Below are 21,703 nucleotides of genomic sequence, written 5' to 3' on the forward strand. Positions count from 1 at the left end.
GCCAGAATTTTATTGAGGATTTTTGCGTCTATGTTCATCAGGGATATTGGTCTGTAATTTTCTTTCAGTGCTGCATCTTTCTCTGGTGGATAGAGCCATTATCATCAGCATTTGGGAAGTGAACCAGCAGACTGGAGCTTTCTCCCTGTTTGTGTCTCTCTGCCTCCAAAATAAATAATTAAATAAAAATTGAAAAAGGAGTTAAACCTCTTAACTGATTCATTGGGGATAGGAAGAGTAAAACCATGTATCCGGATTTCATTGACTGTCAGGCACACAAATGCTCAGTAGATTCTTGTTGAATTCATTCTCTACCCATGTACTGCAATTGACCTTCTTGACCTAAAAAGCACTTAGATTAAGAAGGCAGACGCTTGATTGGCAAGCTGGAGGTTCATCTCTAGATAGAGGAGCACCATGAGGCCTGAGCTGAGGAACTCAGGAAGATCAGACACATTCCTTCAGAGTAAACATTTTCAAATATTCAATTCATTGCTGCCCTGCATTGCTTAGCACAGAAGACAGTGTCATGCTGATTTGTCCTGTTCAGGACTCTGCAGAAAACTGCCATCCCAGAAGTCCCTGTTGTGTTGAAAGTCATGTGCTCCACTGCCTCCAGAGAAAGGGTGTTTGTGGACTTTCTGTGTCCTTACTGGCTCCATTTACCTGCAAGTCTAGGATTTGTCACTGTGTGCTCCTGGGCACCAAGTGTACCTACTTTGAATTTATGTCTGCCAGACAGATGAGGCAAGTAGAGAGATGCAAGGAAACTGGAGAGGAAATGCTATTAGCCTTCCTTTCCACCCAAACACTGGCATCTTTGTAGTCTGAGTATTGCAGGGTTATCCAGGAACTAGACACGATGGAATAAAATAGTAGTTCCTGTCTTAGGTGTTGACAAGATCTTCTTTCTCTCTTTTTTTTTTAAATAAAAGTTATTCATTTATTTATTTGAAAAGCAGAGTTACAGAGAGGCAGAGGTGAGAGAGAGGTCTTCCATCCACTGGTTCTGTCCCCAGATGCATCTCTGGATGTGCACATTCTCAGCTTTATTATATTCTTAGCTTTATTGTATTCTGACCAACAATGCAAAAGAGTGCATTTCACACTACACTTAATGAAACGTACTACTATCTACCTAAAATTTTATATGAGTTTATTTCTTTTTGTTTTAAATTATATTTTCCTGGTTACCAATGATATATGACTTTTTTTTTAAAAAAAGATTTATTTACTTGAAAGGCAGAGTGACAGAGAGAGGTAGAGCCAGAGAGAAAGAGAAAGGTCTTCTTTTCTGCTGGTTCACTCCCCAAATGACTGCAATAGCAAGAGCTGAGCTGATCCAAAGCCAGGAGCCAGGAGCTTCTTCCAGGTCTCCCCCATGGGTGCAGAAGCCCAAGGAGTTGGGCCATCTTCTACTGCTTTCCCAGGCCATAGCAGGGAGCTGGATCAGAAAAGGAGCAGCTGGGACTCGACCCAGCGCCCATATGGGATGCTGGTACTGCAGGCTGGGGCTTTACCCATTGTGCCACAGCGGTGGCCCCAATATATGACTGTTCAATTTCATTGGTAATCAGAAAATACAAATTAAAACAAACATGAGTGTATACAAATACAACAAGGGTACTTCAGAAAGATGTATAAAAATAGAATTAGAAGTATGAATTTGTTGCAAAATTTTTGGTATAATTTTTCTGACATAATGTGTGGAAAATACATGGTGCAATGTTTTCTTGCATAAAAATAAACTCACACTTTCAATTCCATTTTTCCACAAGTTTTTTTTTAAGTATCTTTGTGTATTTGTAGGCTTTCTGTTTTCCTCCGTGGTGAGCTGTTTTTTATAATGTGCTTTGGCAACTTTTCATAGGAAACATTTGTTCTGCTTTATGAATTTGGAGGCAAGGCTTTTCATTATTATGTAGCGTGGAGCCTGGCAGACATGAAGGTGGACTGTGTTATGTGTTTGCCCTCTGCTTGCTTTTCTGCTCCAGCAGCCTTCAAGATTCTCTCCTTATCCCTAGTACTCTGCATTTTCAATAATACAATGTGTCTACTTGTGAATTTCAACTCTTACTCTACTTTTTTTTATTTGACAGGTGGAGTTATAGACAGTGAGAGAGAGAGAGAGACAGAAAGAAAGGTCTTCCTTCTGTTGGTTTACTCCCCAAATGGCCACTATGGCTGGTGATATGCCGATCCGAAGCCAGGAGCCAGGTGCTTCCTCCTGGTCTCCAATGCAGGTGCAGGGGCTCAAGGACTTGGGGCATCCTCCACTGCCCTCCCGGGCCACAGTAGAGAGCTGGACTGAAAGAGGAGCAACCGGGACTAGAACCCAGTGCCCATATCGGATGCCGGCACCACAGGCGGAGGATTAACAAGGGAGCCACAGCGCTGGCCCAACTCTTACTCTATTTTACAATCATCGTATTCTTTCAATCTAAAGGCTTCTGCATGCCTTAAATTCTGAAAAATTCTTAGCCATTTATCTTGTTATATATCAACATTGTCTAGTTTTATCTAATCTCTGCATGGCTCTTCACACATTTTCTCTCCAACCTTGTCGAGCCAACTGACACAGGTTTGGACTGGGAATCTGGATGGTCAGGGGACCTGATGAAGTTGGTCCTCAAGTGCTGTCAAGAAGATAGGGAATTAAAGTCTCCATGAGATCTTTCTTGCGTTTTCCTGGTAGAAAGTTTTAATCTATTCATGAGTGTTTCACACGAGACACATTTTCCCATTACTTCTCCTTGAGCAGTGGCTTTTGCTATGGATTAGAGATAAGACTCTAATATCTTCTATACAGTGTACTCCTGCTCTGAGTGATGGATTCCCTAGGCAGGAAATAGGTAGTCTAGTAAGAAAGGCAGGCAATGTTTCCATGTTTCCAAGTCAAATAGAGCAGGTGCAAAAGAACAGAAAGTAAATAGATGAGGCGTTGTCGACTTGATTGCCTCTCTCCACTGAAAAGTCTCTGTTTTCTCATTCAGCTTCTAGTACCAGCAGATACTGTGTCATATGTCCCATGAAAAGAGCCCTGCAGCATCTCACATTCAAGTATTTGTCCTCCATTACAAGTTACTCATTGTTCTGGTCTCTGATACCTGGACAATGTTCCTGAAATCCGATTGTAGTTTTATCTTCTTCTTGGACTGATTTGTATCCAGAATTTCAGTGTTACAAAAGGACTCAAGTAAGTAGTGGGAATGGAAACAATGATGGCAATGGCATAGTGTTCCATGAGAGGGGAAGAAACATGTCAGTATGCCAAAAGTCTATCATTAGAACTACTTGGCTATTGGGAGATTGTTTAGCAATGTAAATGTAATTGAAGAGCCTGCTATGCTGTCTGACATTCTGTGGATGATGGTGCTATATAGATGAATGTAGAATTGAAAGGATTTCTATTGAGAATTCTGTATCTTGGATAAGATACTCAATGCTAAGTACTCAATGAATGTCAATGATCATATTACTAGATAGGTTGTAAGTGCAGGGACTCAGTACAGGGTACAGGACCACTATAGGTCCCTGAAGCCCCAGCTCTGTTTCTCAAATGGACCACAGCAGCAAGCTCAGGTGTTCCCACTGTCTAGTACAAATTGTGGACACAGCTAATCTCACCTGGAATGTACACCAGCAACCCTTTCAGCCATGTGAGTGAACACGTGTTCTTTCCCTATCTCTTGAGATGAGTCCCACCCATGCTTTCAGATCCATTTGAAATGTACCTTCTCAAAGACCTAGTCTTGAGGCCCTTCTTCCCTGCCCGATGCCAACCCAGAATGTGAGCCTCTCTTGCTGCGTGGGCTTCTGGTATTCTCTGCTCTGGTGACCCTGAGACACTTATTATTTTTGTAATCATTTGTTCAATTTCTGATTTTCTATTAGACTGTAGGGTTCGGGGAGGCAAAGGCAATGCTTACCTACTCCTGAGAACAAGGCTTACAATCATGACTACAGTGGACTGAAGGACTCAGTGAACAAATAACCACAATAATGTAGCTTTTACCTACAGCCATACTACCCTGAATGCACCCGATCTCATCTGATAGCACAGATTCTGCAAATGCCTCAGACTGAAAAATTTTGGAATGTTGCCTTTAAAGAAGTACCTCAGTGAGTAGTATTCAGACAAAGGATATCTCAGTGCAGTCTATGTTGTCTTCAAGTTTTCTGGCTTCTGGGAAGCAATGTTTATCTTTCAGTTTGGTAATATGAGTTGACAAACTTGAAGAACTTTAAAAATAATGGCCTAAACAGATACTTCACAAAATAAGGGTATGGATGCCAATGGGTACATGAGCAAGGTTCAGCATCACTATTCAGCTAAAATCAACAAGAAATGTCCATTTAGAGTGGCTGGAATTTTGAGAAGACTGACAGTATCACACATTGGCAAAACAAGGAAACAATCAGAACTCTCAAACCTTGCTGGTGTCAGTAAGATAATGACACAACTTTAGAAATCAGGCTGGAAGTTTTTAATAAAGATAACTTTGTGTGTGTGTGTGTGTGTGTGTGTGTGTAGCAACTGTTGGTGAAACTGCTAATGATATAGCCATTTTATTTTATTTTAATTTATTTATTTTATTTATTTGACAGATAGAGTTAGACAGTGAGAGAGAGAGAGAGAGAGAGAAAGGTCTTCCTTCCGTTGGTTCACCCCCCAAATGGCCACTTCGGCTGGTGCTGTGCTGATCCGAAGCCAGGAGTCAGGTGCTTCTTCCTGTCTCCCATGCGGTTGCAGGGGCCTAAGTACTTGGGCCATCCTCCACTGTACTCCCGGGCCACAGCAGAGAGCTGGACTGGAAGAGGAGCAACCAGGACTAGAACCCGGCGCCCATATGGGATGCTGGCACCACAGGCAGAGGATTAACCAAGTGAGCCATGGCACCGGCCCCTAAAGATAACATATTTTATATGACTCAACAATTCTGCTCATAGACATTTACCCAAAGAGATGAAAATGGATGTCCAGAGAAAGGCTTATATGTGAGTATCCACAGCAACTTCATTTTAATAGTAAAATGTTGGAAACAGCCCAGGGGTGGATCAACAAATCATGGCACATTCACACAATGAAATTTGGACCAGCAATTTTAAAAAGAACAAATCATTAATACCCACAAATATGAATGAGTCTCAGGAACATAATGTTGAGGGGCTGGTGCTGTGGTGTAATAGATTAAGGCTCACTTGTGGCACCAGCATCCCATATGGGGACCAGTTCAAGTCCTGGCTGCTCCACTTCCAATCTGGCTCTCTGCCATGGCCTGCAAAAGCAGTAGAAGATGGCCCAAGTCCTTGGGCCCCTGCACCCATGTGGGAGACCTGGAAGAAGTTCCTAGTTCTTGGCTTCAGATCAATCCAACTCCGGCCATTGCAGCTATCTGGGGAGTGAATCAGTGATTGGAAGATTTCTCTGTCTCTCTCTCCCTCTTTCTGTCTATAACTCTGCCTCTTAAATAAATAAATAAATGTTTTTTAAAAAAATGATGTTGAGGAAAAGAACCACAAATAATGCCTTCTTTGTGACTCCATTTACATATAAATGGGCATATTGATTGTCTCAAGATGTATTGATGGAAAATGGCACAAGAAAACTCTATAGAGTGATAGGAATGCTCTCTATCTTAATTTGAATGATGGTTACATGGATGTATAATTTATCAACAGCCAGAAGAATATAAATATAAGATCTGTGTTATTATATACACACTATTCCTCATTAAAATTAAAAATATAATTTGCAAAGATATAAGAGAGAACCACAACCTGCCTGTGATCAGCTGACTTTCTAGGTTTATTGCCATTCAATAGACTGCATTGGTTGAGCTTTATTACCTCTGAATTATGGTAAACCTATACGCTACTATTCATAGAAAATAATTCCCACTTTCCACTGGGCTACTTGACCTCTGTTGGGACCACCCTAACAGAAAAAGCAGGTGTCCTAGTGCAAAGCATGGTATTGGGGATGAAGGTCTCAACTATATGCCATAGTGGGTTGTGTTAAGCCAAATGAAGCTACGTGAATGCTGTAGTGGTCTTCGGGAATCAAGCCGATTCCATCACCCTTTTCAGAGGCAATGCTATCAGACGACAGTGGGAGGAACGTAGAAACAAACATCGGTGAAATTTAGGGAATCTTAAAGTCCATATCCTGAACAAAGTATAGACTTTCTGAATTAAGTTCTCAGTAGAGGGGAGCGAACACAAAAGAATTTAAAGTGAGAGAATAGCAATAGGGAGTTGGAAAAAAAAATGGAGATAAGAGGTTTGGCTCTCAGAGGAGGAAATTGGGGAGGAGTATTTGAAAATACTCACGGGGGAGGAGCATTTGAAAATGCCTCCCTGCAGGTGAGCTGTGAATGAGGACACAGCTGCCATAGGCTTGGAGCTGCTGCGGACAATGGCAGACAGTCACTTTGACTGAAGGGCCTCTTTTCTAACCTGTGACTGTGTCATGTGGATGGAGTCACTGTCTGTTTTGTGCAAACTCCAAAGTAATATTTTTAATGGAAAGAATTACAAATGCTTGAAATCTGGAATCTCTCTTTGAGAAATAAGCTAAAAGTAATTTAAATTGATATACACTGACGATTAAAATTGTCCTGTTTCAGATTTTGAGGCTTGCCGATTCTTTCTGATTATTATCTCTCAGTTATTTAATACAAACCACCATGAGATCAAGAGAATCGAACAGAAATTTTGCGATAAACTCAGGAACTATTCACAAACAGCCAAAACCAGCTTCACAGATAGCCTTCTGAAGACATTTAATAAGTCTGTCATAATCAGTACATGATCCTCCAGAAACAGGAATAAGAAACAGCTGCTTTGTAGCAAATCCCAGCTACAGTAGGGATTAATTCTAAACTCATGTCACATTTAGTCAGTTTTCATTTGGGACAACAGAGAAAATCTTTGCCAGGCTAAGGGCAATTATGTATTTGTCAAAACAGATGAAACATAAAATGTTAATTTTGTTTTTCTCTCAGATAAATATTCCTGTGGAGCGCAGAATCTTTTAATATTGGAGTCATCAGTGAAGAAAGACTTCTGACAGTTCTTCCTGTGGCTGGGTTTCCTTCTCTCCGTCACTGGATTGAATCTGTCTGAACCCACTGAAAAGTCTTTAGCGGTGATGATGAATCTCTCCCTCACCCCTCTCATTTGCAATAAACAAAGAACAATGTATTTGTTCATCATCAAGCATATTGCCACTGATGTTTTTTTTTAATTGTTTGTTTATTTGAAAGACAGAGATACAGAGAGGAAGAGGCAGAGAAAGAGAGAGAAGTCTACCATCCACTGGTTCACTCCCCAAATGACCTGGGATCTGGGGCAGACTGAGGCCAAGAGCCAGGAGCTTCAACTGGATCTCCCACATGGGTCCAGGAGCCCAAACACTTGAGCCATCATCCATTGCTTTCCTAGACACATCAGTAGGGAGCTGGATAGGAAGTGGAGCATCAGGGACTTGAACTGATGCCCACTGGGATGCCAGCTCTGCAGACAGCAGCGTTACCCACTATGCCACAGTGCTGGCCTCCACTGAAGGTGTTTCTACTCCTGTGTATGACAATTTATTTATTTGAGAGGCAAAAAGACATACATACAGACAGACAGATAAACAAAACTCCCATCCACTGGTTCACTCTCCAAGTATATGCAATGACTGGGACTGGCTTGAGCCTTGAGCCTGAAGCCAGGAGCCAGGAACTCAATCCAGGTCTCCCAGAGGGCAGGGATGCAATTACTGCTATAAGGCTGCTTTTAAAAGATACATGAGGGGCCGGCACTGTGGCAAAGCAGGTAAAGCTGCCGCCTGCAGGGCCGGCATCCCATAAGGACGCTGGTTTGAAATCCAGCTACTCCACTTCCAATCCAGCTTTCTGTTGTGGTATGGAAAAGCAGTAGAAGATGGCCCAAGTCCTTGGGTCCTTGCACCGTGTGGGAGACCTGGAAGAAGCTCTTGGCTCCTGGCTTCAGATTGGTGCAGCTCCAACTGTTGCAGTAAGTGAACCAGTGGATGGAAGACCTCTCTCTCTCTCTCTCTCTCTCTCTCTCTCTATCTCTCTATCTCCTTCTGTCTGTGTGTAACTCTGAGTTTCAAGTAAATAATAAATAAGTCTTTAAAAGATATATGTTCCAGGCTGGCATTGTGGCTTAGTGCGTGAAGTCGTCACCTGAGATGCCAGCATCCCATTTGGACATCAGTTCATGTCCCGACTGCTTCACTTCCAATCCAGCTCCTTGCTAATGGTCTGGGAAAAGCAGCGGGGGATGACCCAATTGTTCAGGCCCCTGCCACCCATGTGGGAGATCCAGAAAGAGCTTCTGGCTCTTGGCTTCTGCCTGGACCAGCCCTGGCCATTGCAGCCATCTGTGGTGTGAACCAACAGACGGAAGGTCTCTCTGTCTGAATTTCCCTCTCTCTGTGTAACTCTTGACTTTCAAATAAATAAATATTTAAAAATAAAAATAATTGGATCAGCGCGGTGCGCCGGCCGCAGCGTGCCAGCCGCGGCGGCCATTGGAGGGTGAACCAACGGCAAAGGAAGACCTTTCTCTCTGTCTCTCTCTCTCACTGTCCACTCTGCCTGTCAAAAAATAAATAAATAAATAAATAAAAATAAAATACATGGCCATTCACTGCAAACTTCATTGCTGAAAATTCATCCATGAAATATGACATTCTCCTGTGAAAATCGGCACCTGCTTCATTCTTAGGGCTCTCTAAACCTACTTCATTTCTGACCTCCTGTTTTTTTCTTTTTTCTGGAAGTTTTAATGTGGACACTTAGATTACTCACTGCTACTGGGGCTGGTCATTATTTCTACATGTTTTTCAGGAAACAAAGCTGGAAAAAATCTTTTTTGCAGAATTCATCAGAAATTTAGATTGATACTTCCTATTCAAGTTGAAGATGACAGCATTTTTCTTTGTTCTTGAAGTTGAAATCAAATATTTCTCATGACCTTTATCTCACAATATCCTTAAAATATTCTCAGAAAAATAATAAAAAATTTATCATCTACTGTATGATTAGCAAAAATAGCATAAGGTTTTATTTTTACAGATGGTTTCTTATTCTTAGGCTATATTGTGTTAGAGATTTTAGCCAAATTGCTTTTGTTGAAGTCACTTTGAGCCTCTGTGACTATACTACTAACTCATTTGCTAAATTTCATTGTATATTTTAGGGATTAATTTTATTCTATTTTTTTGTGATTGTATAAAATATCTTCATGGTTCATGTAAAATCTTCACAACAAACCTAGTTTCTCTTCCTGACTCACCTACCCTGTTTGTTCCCTTCTCCATATACAATCACTCTTTCCATTTTGTTTTCTTTCCTGTATTGGTTTCCTATTTCTGCCATAAAAAAGTACCAAAACCTTAGTAGCTTTAAAATGCACAAATTTAATACCTGCAGTTCTGTAGGTTAGGAGTCTGACATAACTCTCCCTGGACTAAAATGAAGACACTGGCAGGGCTGTGGGCCTACGTGCCAGTTCCGGGGGAATCCATTGCCTTTCTGTAGCTTTCAGGGGCCACCCACGTTCGTTGGCTAGTGACTCCCTTCTGCCTCTTCTCTGACCCCCCACTTCTGCAGATGCCTCTCCTACTGCCCCTCTCCTGCCTTTCTGTTGGCCCTCGGGATCCCAAGACAGCCCCCGCCCTCTCCCCCCAAATCAGCGTCCTTAATTTAATCACCCATGGAAAGACACTTTTACACAGAAGGTGAAGTAATTCAGATTCCAGGGATTAAGATCAGGACATAGCTGGGGGGACCACTATTTGGCCTGCCACCACTGGCACATAACACACATATTTTCTCCACCTTGCTCTTTGTACTTTCCACTCTTTACTTCTCAGTAGTAGCATTCTGTGAGGATCTATCTTCATGGATCCAACCAGCCCTCATTATTGGACCTTGGGGTTTGTTTCTACTGATTACTGTTACACATATCCTCTACTAAGTAGCCATATGCATTTTTCTGTTTGTGTTTTCCCAATATTGTCTGTGAGTAGATCCACAAAACTTGGTTTGCTGTATCAAAAAGTAAAATAAGTCTGTACTTTTTCTTGAGCATACAATTTTCCCTCTAAACGACTATCATTTTGTATTCGTACCATGAATTTGTGAGAGTTCTCTGGGGGATATTGAGAAACTTTTGAATTTTTGCCAATCTCAAGGTACTTTTTTTTTTTTTTTTAACAGGCAGAGTGGACAGTGAGAGAGAGAGACAGAGAGTAAGGTCTTCCTTTGCCGTTGGTTCACCCTCCAATGGCCGCCGTGGCCGGCGCACCACGCTGATCTGAAGCCAGGAGCTAGGTACTTCTCCTGGTCTCCCATGGGGTGCAGGGCCCAAGTATTTGGGCCATCCTCCACTGCACTCCCTGGCCACAGCAGAGAGCTGGCCTGGAAGAGGGGCAACCGGGACAGAATCCGGCACCCCGACTGGGACTAGAACCCGGTGTGCTGGCACCGCAAGGCGGAGGATTAGCCTAGTGAGCCGTGGCGCCGGCTCAAGGTACTTTTAATTTACATTTATCTTTCAAGTGTGTTGTGCCTATTTCCATATGGCTGAGGTAGACTTGAATTTCATTTTCTGTGTGTTCTGTTGTGTTTTCAACTTATTTTCCTGTAAGATAATTCATTCTCTTTTTCTTCTTCTCGGAAGCATTTTATAGCATGTCCCTTGTTCTATGTTATGAATTACAACTATTGATATTATCTTTTTACTTTTCTTACAGTATATTTTGCCATTGAAATTTATATATATATATATATATATATTTTTGCTTTCAAACTTTTATTTAATGAATATAAAATTCCAAAGTACAGCTTATGGATTACAATGGCTTCCCCCTCATAACGTCCCTCCCACCCGCAACCCTCCCCTTTCCCACTCCCTCTCCCCTTCCGTTCACATCAAGATTCATTTTCTATTCTCTTTATATAGAGAAGATCAGTTTAGCATACATTAAGTAAAGATTTCAACAGTTTGCTCCCACACAGAAACATAAAGTGAAAAATACTGTTTGAGTACTAGTTATAGCATTAAATCTCAATGTACAGCACACTAAGGACAAAGATCCTACATGAGGAGTAAGTGCACAGTGACTCCTGTTGTTGACTTAACAAATTGACACTCTTGTTTATGGCCTCAGTAATCACCCTAGGCTCTTGTCATGAGCTGCCAAGGCTATGGAAGCCCCCTGAGTTCACTGACTCTGATCATATTTAGACAAGGCCATGGTCAAACTGGAAGTTCTCTCCTCCCTTCAGAGAAAGGTACCTCCTTCTTTGATGACCCATTCTTTCCACTGGGATCTCACTCGCAGAGATCTTTCATTTAGGTTTTTTTTTCCCCCCAGAGTGTCTTGGCTTTAATTAATAATTAATAATTAATTATTTATTTTTTTAAAAAAGGCTTTATTTATTTATTTGAAAGTCAGAATTACACAGAGAGAGGAGAGACAGAGAGAGAGAGAGAGAAGTCTTCCATCCACTGGCTCACTCCCCAATTGGCCACAATGGCCAGAGCTGCACCTATCTGAAGCCTGTACCCAAGAGCGTCTTCCAGTCTCCCACTTGGGTGCAGGGGCCCAAAGACTTGGACCATCTTCTACTGCTTTTCCAGGCCATAGCAGAGAGCTGGATTGGAAGTGGAGCAATTGGCACTCAAACTGGTACCCATATGAGATGCTGGCACTACAGGCAGTGGCGTTAGCTGCTATGGCACAGCACCAGCCCCAGTAAAATGTCTTAACATTTCACCAAATAAGTTTAACAAATAAAAAGCAAAAATAGTATAGTGGGAAATATAGACAACTGCTATAATCAACAATTGAATGGAAAAATGACCATTTCACCCATATACAGTAAATTTTAAAGTAATCACATTTCATTAAAACAATAGTGGTATAACATTAATCATTGGTTTAACAAGGTATAAAACAGTTTCACAAAACAATATCTGCGGCCATACTGATACACCTGGGCATTTCTTTCTTCCTTCTTTCTTTCATTCTTTCTTCCTTTCATTCATTCATTTTTTAAAAAAAAATTATCTCCCACCTATAAGGAGAATATGCTGTATTTGTCTTTCTGTGCCTGGCTTATTTCAGTCAAATAATGTCCTCTAGTTGTGTCCATTTTGTTGCAAATGGTAGAATTTCATTCTTTTTTTTAATAGCTGAATAGTACTGCATTCTGTATATCTATTACATTTTCTCCATCCATCTGATGATGGATACCTAGGTTGATTCCAAATTTTGGCTACTGTGGACAGTGCTGCTATGAACTGGTGGTGCAGGTATCTCTGAAGCATTGTGTTCATGTCTTTCAGGTGTATACCCAGTAGAGAGATTACTGGATGGGATGGCAAATCTGTTTCTAGATTTGTCAGAAATCTCCACAGCATTTTCCATGGTGGCTGCACTAATTTACACTCCAACCAACAGTGTTTAAATGTTCCCTTTGGTCCACATCTTCTCAGCATTTGATACTCTCTTGTTTTTGATTTAAGCCATTCTGACAGGTTGAGGTGATATCTCGTTGGGGTTTTGACTTGAATTTTCCTGATGGCTAATGATATAGAGCATTTTTAAAATACATCTGTTGGTCATTTGTATTTCTTCTTTTGAAAACTGTCATGTCTGGCACTGTGGTGTAGCAGGTAAAGCTGCTGACTGCAGTGCCGGCATCCCATATGAAGACTTGTTCGAGTCCAGACTGCTCTTCTTCCGATCCAGCTCCCTGCTATGGCCTGGGAAAGCAGAAGATGACCCAAGTCCTTGGGCCGCTGCACCTGCATGGGAGACCCGGAAGAAGGTCCTGGCTACTGGCTTCAGATTGGCTCAGCTCTGGCCATTGCAGCCATGTGGGGAGTGAACCAGTGATTAGAAGACCTCTCTCTCTCTCTCTCTCTCTCTCTCTCTCTCTCTGCCTCTCTGTAACTCTGATTTTCAAATAAATAAATAAATCTTGAAAAAAAAAAACTGTTGTGGTTCTTTGCCCATTTCTTAACTGGATTTGTTTTTTTTTTCTGTTGATTTTTTTTAAGTTGCTAATATATTCAGGGCATTAATCCTTTGTTGGATACACAGCTTGCATATATTTTTTTCCCATTCTGTTGGGTGTCTCTTCACTCTGTTTATCATTTCCTTGGCTGTGCAAAAGCTTTTGAGTTTGATATAGTTCCAATTGTTTAGTTTTTTTTTTTTTTTTATTGCCTGTACTTTGAGGTCTTGTCCAAGAAGTCACTCTTATGCCAATGTCTTAGAGTGTTTCCCTTATGTTTTCTTCCAACAGCTTCATAGTCTCTGGTGGTAAATTTAGGTCTCTGAGCCATCTTGGGTTGACTTTTGTATATGGTGAGAGGTGTAGATCTAATTACATTCTTCTACATTTTTATATCTCCAGTTATGCCAGCACCATTTATTTACAAGATTTTCCTTACTACACTATATGGTCTATGCATTTTTATAAAAATCAGTTGGCTGTACGTATATGGATTAATCTCTCGGCTCTTTACTCTATTCCATTGACTTATGTATTGGTTTTTATGCCGGTACCATGGTGTATTAATCATTATAGCTTCATAGTGTGCTTTGAAGTCAGTTTTTTTTTTTTTAACAGATTTATTTATTCATTTGAAAGAGTTACACACAGAGAGAAGAAGAGTCAGAGAGAGAGAGAGAGAGAGAGAGAGAGATCTTCCATCCGCTGTTTCACTCCCCCAGATGGCCACAATGGCCAAGCTGCACCAATCTTATGCCAGGAGCCAGAAGCTTCTTCCAGTTATCCCATGAGGTTGTAGGGGCACAAGAACTATGGCCATCTTCCACTGCTTTCCCAGGCCATGGATCAGAAGTAGAGAAGTCAGGACTCGAACCAGAGCCCATATGGGATGCCAGGGCTGCAGATGGTGGCTTTACTTGCTAAGCCACAGTGCCAGCCCTTGAAGTCAGGTTTTATAATGCCTCCAGCTTGGTTTTTCTTGTTCCTGATCACTTTGGTTACTCAGGATCTTTTATAATTTCATATGAATTTTAGGATTTTTTTCTATTTCTATAAAGAATGCCATTGGTATTTTGATAAGGATTGCATTGAATCTGTAGATTGTTTTAGGTAGGAAGAAGCATTTTAATCATGTTAATTCTTCCAATCCATGAGCAAGGAATAGCTTTTCATTTTTTTGTGCCTTTGCTGATTTCTTTCATCAATGTTTGCTAATTTTCATTGTAGAAATATTTCACTTCATTGGTTAAACTTATTCCTAAGAATTTGATATTTTGTGTTTTGATTGTGATTTTATCCCTAGGACAAAAATAAGTTTTAATTGTAAAAGATTTTCTTTTCTTGATGTAGATTTTTTAAAATTTTATTTAAGGTACAAAAGTTTTATGTATTTCATAAATACAGATTAAGGAACATAGTGATACTTCCTATCCTACCCTCCCTGCCACCCACACTTCCACCCTTCTTCTTCCTCTGTATCTTATTCTCACTCTTAATTTTTACAAATATCTATTTTCAGTTTACTTTATAATCATAAGAATAATTCTACACTAAGTAAAGAGTTCAACAAATAGAATGAAGAAAAAAAAAAACACTGCTCCTCAACAATAGAGACAGGGCTGTAAATGATCATCTACTCTCAAAATGTCCATTTCACTCCAATACATTACATTTTAGCTGCTCTATTAGTTACCACAGATCAGGGAAAGCATATGGTACCTGTCTTTTTGGGACTGTCATATTTCACTAAGTATAATGGCTTCCAGTTGCATCCATTTTCTTGCAAAAGACAGATTTCTTTGTATTTTTTACTGCTGAGTAGTATTCTATGGTCTATATATGTTAATATCTCTTTGTTTAAAGACTTTTTAGCCTCTTCTACTACCCCAATTTCAACTAAAGCCTCAAATTGTAGAATAAACATTTGTTAATATTTGAAAGAGATGTGGCTAACAGAATAACATTCTTCTGAAAAGTCTATTGTCATTTATGTTTACTAATAGAACCACATACTTACATGCACATTCACACCACTCAGAGAAATACCCACATAGTAGGTTTAAGTCATAAAAACTGCCTGGTTTTTCTTTTAGTGATGAAGGAGTGAACGAGAACCAAGTCATTTGGTGGCCCTTTAAAAGTACTGAGTAACAATATCTGAAATTTTTACACAGATCTTTAAATGCTGCAATCATTTTACTGCTAGAACATCACCAAATTTTTTCTTAGAAAAAAAAGTAAAGATAATAAAGACCTGTAATTTAATTCCATGCCAAGACTGGGTCACTGTGTGTAAATAAACTTTGGCTGCAGGCCTGCTTTCTCAAGGGTGAATCAATTGCTTTGAACAATGAATGTAGTGAGTTCCTCCAGGTTGTATTGTTCAGAATGGAATGGTTTGGCATTGTTCTGTGGAAAGTTGCAATGTAAGTGAACATCTTCTGGGTTTGCTAGCTCTAATCTGTCTTGGAATTTGAATTTGCCCAGTAAGTTTGCAAAAATGAGCAACCATGAGCAAAGGAGTGTGTGCACATTATCAGGAGTGTACAAGGGACAAGGAACTCAGAGACGAGGTTCTTTCCATGGCCAAAATCAAACAAAATTCCAAAGTCCAGTGAACAGTAATTTCAGAGCCTTTCTTTGCTTCTTTTTCAGCAAAACCCTGGTCTCAGGAAAAAGCTGTTCCATTGCTGTTCTATTCTTTCCATCTTTTATTAACTAGATTCATGCAAACCATCTAAGCTTTATGAATCACAGCCAGCTACCCTGTGAAATAATCATAAAACACTAAAGAAAGAAATAGAAGAAGACACACAAAAAAGTTCATGGATTGGAAGAATTAATATCATAAAAATGTCCATACTATCAAAAGTAATTTACAGATTCAATGCGATGCCAATCAAAATACCAATGACATTCCTCTCAGATCCAGAAAAAACTATGATAAAATTCATATGGAAACAGAAGAGGCCCTGAATAGTTAAAGCAATCTTATACAACAAAAACAAAGCCAGAGGCATCACAATACCAGAGTTCAAGATATACTATGAGGCAATTATAATCAAAACAGCCTGGTACTGGCATAAAAACAGACAGTAGACCAACAAAATAGTATAGAAACCTCAGAAATCAACTTACGGATCTGCAAATAACTAATCTTTGCCAAAGGAGGTAAAATAAATCCCTGGGGAAATGACAATATCTTCAACAAATGGTTCTGGGAAAATAGGATCTTCATGTGCAAAAAGTATGAAACAAGACCCCTACCTTACACCTTATAAAAAATCAACTCAAAATGGATCAGGGATCTAAATCTATAACCTGATTCAATAAAAATACTAAAGGAGAACATTGGGGAAATTCTGCAAGACATTGACATAGGTAAATACTTCTTGGAAAACACCAGGTGCACAGGCAATCAAAGCAAAAATAGACTAATTGGATTACATCAAACTAAGAAGCTTCTGAACTATAAAGGAAACACTCAGTGAAGAGCCAACTGGCAGAATGGGAGAAGATATTTGCAAACTGTGCAACTGATAAAAGATTAATATCTGAAATCTATAAAGAGCTCAAGAAACTCAACAACATCAAAACAAACAATCCAGTTAAGAAATGTGCAAAGAACTTGAATAGGCATTTTTCTTTTTAAAATATCTTATTTCATTTACTTGAAAATTGGAGTTCCAGACAGAGAGAAGTGAAGACAGAGAGAAAGGTCTTTCATCCTCTGGTTCATTCCCCAAATGGCACCAACAGCCAGAGCTGGGCAGATCTGAAGCCAGGAGGCAGGAGCTTCTTCCAGGTCTCCTACATGGGCTCAGGGGCCAAGCACTTGGACCATCTTCTACTGCTTTCCCAGGACATAGCAGAGTGCTAGATCAAAAGAGGGGTGGACAAGATTAAAGACGGTGCCCATATGGGATGCTGGTGCTTCAGGCAGAGGCTTAGCCTACTATGCCACGTGCTGGCCCCAGGCAGGCATTTTTCAAAAGATGAAATTGAAATGGCTAGCAGACACATTGAAAAAAACACTCAGGATCACTAGCCATCAGGGAAATGCAAATAAAAACCACCGTGAGGCTTCACCTCACCCCAGTTAAAATAACAACACAGAAATATGAAAAAAAAAAAACAATAATACACCATTGATGGGAACATAAACTACTACAGCCACTGTGGAAGACAGTAAGGAAATACCTCAGGAATATGAAAATAGATCTATAATATGACGCAGAAATCCCACTTCTGGGAATTTACCCAAGCAAAATGAAATTAGCACATAAAAGAGTGATCTGTATCCCCATGCTTATTGCAGCTCAATTCACAATAGCTAAGATTTGAAATCAACTAGGATGCACATCAACTGATGACTGGATAAAGAAATTATGGTATATATACACCATGGAATACTACTCAGCAGTTAAAAAAATTAGGAAATCCTATCTTTGGCACAAAATATATGCAAATAGAAACCATTATATTTAGTGAAATAAGGCAGCCCCCAAAAGACAAATATATATTTTTTCTCATCTTGTAGTAACTAATAGAGTATCAAAAAATTATGTATGAGTGAAATTGACATTCTGAGATTCAATGATTGTTTACAGCCCTGTTTCTACTGTTGAGGAACAGTGTTTTTCTCTCCTTACTATCTGTTGAATTCCTGTATGGTTAATCTTATGAGTATAAACAGACTAAGAGTAAATCATTATAAAAAATAAAAGAAGGAATGGGAGAGGAAGGAGGAAGGAGTGCGGGAGCATAGGCAGGACAGAGGGTAGGATGGAAAGTTATTATGCTTCTAAATCTGTATATATAAAATACATGAAATTTGTTCACATTAAAAAATTTAAACAGTGAAGGAAATATATTTTCCAGATAAGCAAAAATTAAGAGAATTTACCACCACCAGACCAGCCTTACAAGAAATTATGAAGGGCATCCTGCATTAGAAGTAAACATGAGGGGCCCGCTTTGTGGCATAGCAGGTAACTGCCTACAGTACTGGCATCCCATATGGGTGCTGGTTCGAGTCCCTGCTGCTCTACTTCTGATCCAGCTCTCTGCTATGGCCTGGGAAAACAATAGAGGATGGCCCAAGTCCTTGGGCCCCTGCACCCATGTTTGAAAACCTGGAGGAGGCTCCTGGCTCCTGGCTTTGGATCGGTGCAGCTCCAGCCTTTGCAGCCAATTGGTGAGTGAGCCAGTGGAAGGAAGACTTCTCTCTCTCTCTCTGCCTCCCCTTCTCTCTCCGTGTAACTTTGCCTTTCAAATAAATAAATAAATCTTAAAAAAAGAAGTAAACATGAAATCATATTTCACTACCAAATTCACTAGCAGAGCAGGTAGACTCAGTGTCCAATCAACAAAATTACGGACCTTAGTTCTTACTTATCAATACTAACCTTGAAAGTAAATGTATTGGCATGTACCAATGCCATCTCACTATTCCAAGTGATCAATTTCAGTTCACAATTGATCATAATGAAAGGACTAAGAGTCAAAGGGAGCACATAAACAAGTCTAGTACCTGCTAACACTAACCAATAGAATAAATAAAGGGGAGAGTGATCCAACATGGGAAGTGAGATACTCAGCAGACTCAGAATGGCGGATGTCCTAAATAGCACTCTGGCCTCAGAATCAGCCCTAAAGGCACTCGGATCTGGCTGAAAAGCCCATGAGAGTATTTCAGGCATGGAAAGCCAAGACACTCTGGCAAAAAGATCTCTGTGAGTGAGATCCCAGTGGAAAGAACAGGTCTTCAAAGAAGGAGGTACCTTTCTCTGAAGGGAGGAGAGAACCTCCACTTTGACTATGACCTTGTCTAAACAAGATAAGAGTCGGAGAACTCAAGGGGCTTCCATAGCCTTGGAAACTCATGACTGGAGCATAGGGAGATTACTGATGCCATAAACAGGAGTGTCAATTTGTAAAGTCAACAACAGGAGTCACGGTGCACTTACTCCTCATGTAGGATCTCTGTCCTTAATGTGCTGTGCATTGAGGCTTAATGCTATAATGAGTACTCAAACAGTATATTTCACTTTGTGTTTCTATGGGGGTGCAAACGGTTGAAATCTTTACTTAATGTATACTAAACTGATCTTCCGTAAAAAAAAAAAAAAAAAAGAAATTATCAATTCCCAACTTGACTCTCACTGGGATTAAACATGACAATAGGTCTGATCTGATTTCATCATCATTTAAAAAAAATCATCTATTATTTTTCAGTTTATGTTTCTGTGTGGGAGCAAACTTTTGAAATCCTTACTTAATGTATACTAAGCTGATCTTCTGTGTATTAAGATAATCGAAAATGAATCTTGATGTGAATGGAAGGGGAGAGGGAGTGCGAAAGGGGAGGGTTGTGGGTGGGAGGGACAGTATGGGGGGGAAGCCATTGTAATCCATAAGTCGTACTTTGGAAATTTATATTCATTAAATAAAAGATAAAAAAAAGAAAGTAAATGTATTAAATTCACAAACTAAAAGACTTAGGTTGACTGAATGGATGTAAATCCACAGCCCCACTATATGCTGCCTACAAGAAACTCATTTCACAAAGGACACACACAAACTGAAAGTGAAGGATTGGAAAAAGATATACAATGTAAATGGAAACCAAAAGCAAGTAGGCATAACTACCCTGATATCAGATAATGCACACATCAAATCAAAAATTGTAAAATGACATAAGGAAGGATACTGTATTTAGTTCCCTTTTATAAACAATTATTTTTTAAAAAGGATGCTACATGAAACTTTTTCAAATACTTTCTTCTTTGGCAAATAAAATGGCAAAACTATGCAAATCTAAACAAACATTGATAACATAACACAATAAGAACACTGTTTAATATGTGGGTTAAAATATGAGCATCTAGGCCAGCGCCGCGGCTCAATAGGCTAATCCTCGGACTGCGGCACTGGCACCCTGGGTTCTAGTCCCGGTGGGGACACTGGATTCTGTCCCAGTTGCTCTTTTTCCAGTCCAGCTCTCTGATGTAGCCCAGGAGTGCTGTGGAGGATGGCCCAAGTCCTTGGGCCCTGCACCCACATTGGAGACCAGGATAAGCACCTGGCTCCCGGCTTCGGATCAGCGCAGTGCGCAGGCTGCAGCATGCTGGTGGCAGCAGCCATTGGAGGGTGAACCAATGGCAAAGGAAGACCTTTCTCTCTGTCTCTCTCACTCATTGTCCACTCTGCGTGTCAAAAAAAAAAAAAAAATATGAGCATCTACCAAAAGACTTACACAATAACATGTATGCTATATGTGAGTGGTCAGTTAGTCCATGCTGAAATCCTTATATTATTTGATAGGAAGGTAAAAGTTTCAATTAGTTTCATACTTCACTAAGTATCCATGTTACAATTTAAAAAATTGTCATAAATTGCTTTGATTGCATTGAGGAATGTTCCTTCCATACCCAGTTTCCTTAGAGTTTTCATCATGAAAGGGTGTTGTATTTTATCAAATGCTTTCTCTGCATCTATTGAGATATAATCATATGGTTGTTCTTCTGCAGTCTGTTAATGTGGTGTATCACATTGATTGTTTTGCGAACAATGAACCATCCCTGCATACCAGGGATAAATCCCACTTGGTCTAGGTGGATAATCTTTCTGATGTGCTGTTGCATTCTATTGGCCAGAATTTTTTTTTTTAACAGGCAGAGTGGACAGTGAGAGAGAGAGAGAGACAGAGAGAAAGGTCTTCCTTTGTTATTGATTCATCCTCCAATGGCCGCCGCGGCCAGAGTGCTGTGGCCGTGCACCGTGCCAATCCAAAGGGAGGAGCCAGGTGCTTCTCCTGGTCTCCCTTGGGGTGCAGGGCCCAAGCACTTGGGCCATCCTCCACTGCACTCCCTGGCCACAGCAGAGAGCTGGCCTGGAAGAGGGGCAACCGGAACAGAATCCGGTGCCCCGACTGGAACTAGAACCCGGTTTTCCCGCAACGCAGGTGGAAGATTAGCCTATTGAGCCATGGCACCAGCCGCCAGAATTTTATTGAGGATTTTTGCATCTATGTTCATCAAGGATATTGGTCTGTAATTTTCTTTCAATGCTGCATCTTTTTCCTGCTTAGGAATTAAGGTAGTGCTGGCTTCATAGAAAGAATTTGGGAGGATTCCCTCTTCTTCGATTGTTCTGAATAGTTTGAGAAGAATTGGAGTTAGTTGTTCTTTAAATGTCTGGTAGAATTCAGCAGTGAATCCATCTGGTCCTGGGCTTTTCTTTGTTGGGAAGGCCTTTATTACTGTTTCAATTTCTGTCTCAGTTATGGGTCTGTTTAGGTTTTCTATGTCTTCCTGGTTCAATTTAGGTAGATTGTATGTGTCCAGGAATCTATCCATTTCTGATAGGTTTCCCTGTTTGCTGGCATACAAGTCCTTGTAGTAATTTCTGATGATTCTTTTTATTTCTGTGGTGTCTGTTGTTAGGTTTCCTTTTTCATCTCTGATTTTATTGATTTGGGTCTTTTCTTTTTTTACTTAGTTGGGCCAATGGGGTGTCAATTTTGTTTATTTTTTCAAAAAACCAGCTCCTCGTTTGGCTGATTTTTTGTAATTTTTTTTGATTCAATCCTGTTGATTTCTTCTCTGATTTTAATTATTTCTCTTCTCCTGCTAGATTTGGGTCTGGTTCACTGT

Source organism: Oryctolagus cuniculus, chromosome 6, assembly GCF_964237555.1.
Source record: "Oryctolagus cuniculus chromosome 6, mOryCun1.1, whole genome shotgun sequence".
NCBI classification, from domain to species: domain Eukaryota; kingdom Metazoa; phylum Chordata; class Mammalia; order Lagomorpha; family Leporidae; genus Oryctolagus; species Oryctolagus cuniculus.